Genomic DNA, 4,202 nt, shown 5'->3' with positions numbered 1-4,202 from the left:
CCCACATTCCTAACAAAAATAATAATAGAGAGGTAGATGCAGTGGATATAAAAGTATGCCTAATATCGTTCCCCTTGATAACCTTTCTCTTTGTTTACTCTATAATCTAAATTGCTATTAGCTCCCATGCTTACTTAGGATAACAACCAAAGATAATGTAAGAGTAACAATGGCTACATGGCTTCTCTCAGCTGTTCTTCCTTCCCATCCTCTTTCTCTTCCCTTACAGCATTTGAAGGAGGGAAATTGTACTACATATTTCAGTGGCTAATGAACAAATTCGTAAGATACATTTTGGATGTTCATTTGTTCAACAAATTGTTATTGGATGTCTAATACATACCAGGCACTGGGGATTCAGTAGTAAATTTAGTATACATTGTCCTTGTCTTTATAAAACATGCAATTGAGAGTGTCTATAGGATGCAGTTTCTCAGCCTTGTGGAAGATCTGGCAGAGAGCATCTTCACATTATTTCTCAGGCATAAGATGATGGGGTTCAGCATGGGAGTCATAACAGTGCTGGATAGTGATAGAAGCTTTTTGCTCTTAGGAGAATTATTGGATTTACATCTGATGTATGTGAGGATTAAAGAGACATAGAAAACAGTGACAACAAGGGGGGTGGGTGGGCAGATAGAGAAGGCTCTTTACTCCCCTTTAGCTAAGGGAATCTTGAGAATGGCAGAAGCAAAGCAAGGGATCCTTTGTTGATAGGATCAACAAAGATGGTGTAATGATTGTGCTCATTTGAAATGATGTATGTAGTCTAGAAAAGCCATGTTTTAATCAAAATCCCGTTTCATAAAGGTAGAATAATCCCTATTCAATATTGTATGTTTGAAACTGTAATCAGATCATCTCCCTGGAGATGTGATTTACTCAAGAGTGGTTGTAAAGTGGATTAGATAACAACATGTCTCCACCCATTTGGGTGGGTCTTGATTAGTTTCTGAAGTCCTATAAAAGAGGAAGCATTTTGGAGAATGAGAGAGATTTGGAGAGAGCAGAGAATGCTGTACCACCATGAAGCAGAGTCCACTAGCCAGTGACCTTTGGAGATGAAGAAGGAAAATGCCTCCTGGGGAGCTTCATGGAAGGAAGCCAGGAGAGAAAGTTAGTAGATAACGCCGTGTTCACCATGTGCCCTTCCAGATGAGAGAGAAACCCTGACTGTGTTCACCATGTGCCTTCTTACTTGAGAGAGAGAGACCCTGAACTTCATCAGCTTTCTTAAACCAATGTATCTTTCCCTGGATGCCTTGGATTGGACATTTCTATAGACTTGCTTTAATTGAGACATTTTCTCGGCCTCAGAACTGTAGCAACTTATTAAATTCCCCTTTTTAAAGGCCATTCCGTTTCTGGTATATTGCATTCCTGCAGCTAGCAAACTAGAGCAATGATAAACAAATAGTTTTGATGATGGTGCAGCTCTCAAACAGTGTATAGACCAACCTAAGCCCAGGTGGGCTGTGGCAGAAATGTTTCACCTTGGTAGTAAATAATGGGAAGCTGAAGAGCCACCTGATCTGCACAATAGTACTGGAAACCAAGAGGTTGCAGCCAGTTTGGCACAGGTCATTTGGCTCATGATAACTGGGTAGTGCAGGGGCTTATAGATGGTCATAAAGTGTTCATATGTCATGGTGGCCAGGAGGAAGCATTCAGCAACACCAAAGAAGAAGAAATGCATCTTAGTAGCACATCCAAAGAATGAGATGGTTGTGTCTTGGGCAAGCAGGTCACCAGGATCTTGGGCACAGTGACTAGGTTGAAGCCAATCTCTAAGAAGGACAAGTTCCTGAGGAAGAAGTACATGGGACTCTGCAGCTTAGGGTCAGCCCATGTGACTGAAATGATGAGGCTGTTTTCCAACTGAGTGACCAGGTAAATGATCAGGAATGTCAGGAAGAGTACAGGGTGTATTTCAGCAGGTAGGGAAGAGAAGCCCATAAGGATAAACTTACTTGCTTTTGTCCAGTTTCTTCCAGGCACAGGTATAGGCATGAATATCTGGCTGTGGACCTGGAGAGAGATTCTTAATTGGGAGAGTCAGATTATGGCATTGTTGTTCAGATACCTTATCAGTGTCAGGGAAAGAGGTAAGATCAAAATCTCAGTTGAAAGAGAAATGGTGTTGCGTTGTACGAAATTAAACCCTCAAGGAGGAATGTTCAGGGCTTCAGCTCTTGAGGAATTGCTATTTCCCTATTGCACATTTCCCTATTGCACATTAACAAGTGCAGAAAGGCTGTCTCAAATCAGAAACATGAGCTTTTCAGTACCTGCAGGGGTCCGCAAAGACACAGTTTGGAAGATGGTGATATTCCCAAAAGCAACTAAAGTTTTTTTGAAATATACTTAATATTCAAGGTTTCACTAAACAGCACATACATATATTTAACAAAATTTCAAAATCTATTTTTAATTAAAAATACAGGGTGATGCAATGGTGATTCAGTGGCAGAATTCTCACCTGCTGTGCCAGAGACCCAGGATTCCTGGAGCCTGCCCATGCAAAAAAAAAATACACAGTAATAGCATGTTACTCTTCAGGAATATTTTGAGCCAGCTTAGAATTTGTGAGAAGCTAACATATGTTGAAGAATAACTCTATGCCAGGAAGTATACATATGCTATGGTTTGGTTTTGTCCTCTTACGTTTTGCAAGGAAATTGACCACACAGAAAATGTCCCTGAGGAAGCTATTTGAAATAAGAAGACAAAGATCCCAGCAGATGCCAGCCATGTGCCTTCCCAGCTGACAGAAGGGTTCCAGATTCATCAGCCTTTCCTGAGCCAAAGTATCTTTCCCTGGATGCCTTAGTTTGGACATTTTTTAATAGTCTTAGAACTGTAAACTTGCAACTTAATTTCCTCTTTAAAAGCTGTTCCATTTCTGGTATATTCCATTCTAGCAGCTCTAAGAAACTAAAACCCTACCAACAACAACTTGCAAGAAAACTTTCCTTAGAATTCATGATACCACATTTTATAATTGTATTTATTAGTAATTGTCCATGGTTTAACTTAGGGTTCAATGTGTAGTGTAGTTCCATTTACTTAAAAAAATTGTTTTTTTGCTTGTTAATCTTGGATCTTGTCACTTTGCTGAGCTTGTTTATTAAATCCATTAGTTTTATGTAGATGTTTTAGGACTCTCTAAATATAGTATTATGTCATCTGCAAATAGTGAAAGTTTACTTCTTCCTTTACAGTTTGGGTGACTTTTATTTCTTCTTATCTAACTGCTCTGACTAGAACTTCCTGTACAATGTTGTATAATAATGGTGACAGTGGAAATCCTGGCATTGCTCCAGGACTTGGAAAGCTTTTAGTCTTTCACCATCGAGTATGATGTTAGCTGTGGGTTTTTCAAATATGCCCTTTATAATGTTGAGGGAGTTTTCCCCATTCCCATTTTCTAAGTGTTTTTATCAAGAAAAGATGCTAGATTTTGTCATATGCAGTTCCCTAATAGACTCTTCTGCATTAATCAAGATGATTGATTGGCTTTTCCCCTTCAAATTATTAATGTAGTGCTTTGCATTAGTTGATTTTCTTGTGTTGAACCACCCTTGCATACTGGGATAAAATCCACTTTATTATGGTGTATAATTCAACTGTGCAGTTGGTTTCAATTTGCAACTATTTGCAGGGGGATTTTTTGCATATATGCTCGTAAGAGAAATTGCTGTGTACTTTTCTTGGATTGTTTTTATCTGGCTTTGGTAATAGGATGACGGCCTCACAAAATGAGTTAGGTAGTTTTCCCTCTTCCTCAATTTCTTTGGAAGAGTTTTTTGCAGGATTTCTATTAATTCTTCTTGGAATTATTGGTAGAATTCATCTGTGAATCCATTTGGTGTCGGGCTTTTCCTTGTTTTCTTTGTTAAGAGGTTTTTTTGTTTTTTTGTTTGTTTTGCATGGGCAGGCTCCAGGAATGTTAGGAAGTTTTTGATTATTGATTCAAGTACATTGTAATTAGTCTGTTGAGGTCTTCTATTTCTTCTAGAGTCAGTGTATATTGTTTGTGTGTTTCTAGGAATTTGTCCATTTCTTCTAAGTTGTCTAATTTGTCTCATCTAATTGTTGGCATATAGTTGTTCACAGTATCCTCTTATGATCCATTTTATTTCTGTAGGGTCAGTGGTAATGTCTCCACTCTCCCGTTTTAAAAAAGACTTATTTGAATCTTT

General features: G+C 38.6%; 1 pseudogene; it reads right to left on the bottom strand.

Moving 5' to 3' along the window:
* Positions 1-1,394: 1,394 nt before the first annotated feature.
* Positions 1,395-2,010, bottom strand: LOC143645220 (olfactory receptor 10A5-like; annotated as a pseudogene).
* Between the last annotated feature and the right edge of the window lie 2,192 nt (positions 2,011-4,202).

The sequence above is a fragment of the Tamandua tetradactyla genome, chromosome 8 (assembly GCF_023851605.1).
Source record: "Tamandua tetradactyla isolate mTamTet1 chromosome 8, mTamTet1.pri, whole genome shotgun sequence".
Classification (NCBI taxonomy): Eukaryota; Metazoa; Chordata; class Mammalia; order Pilosa; family Myrmecophagidae; genus Tamandua; species Tamandua tetradactyla.
This window is presented reverse-complemented; position numbering and strand designations above follow the sequence as displayed.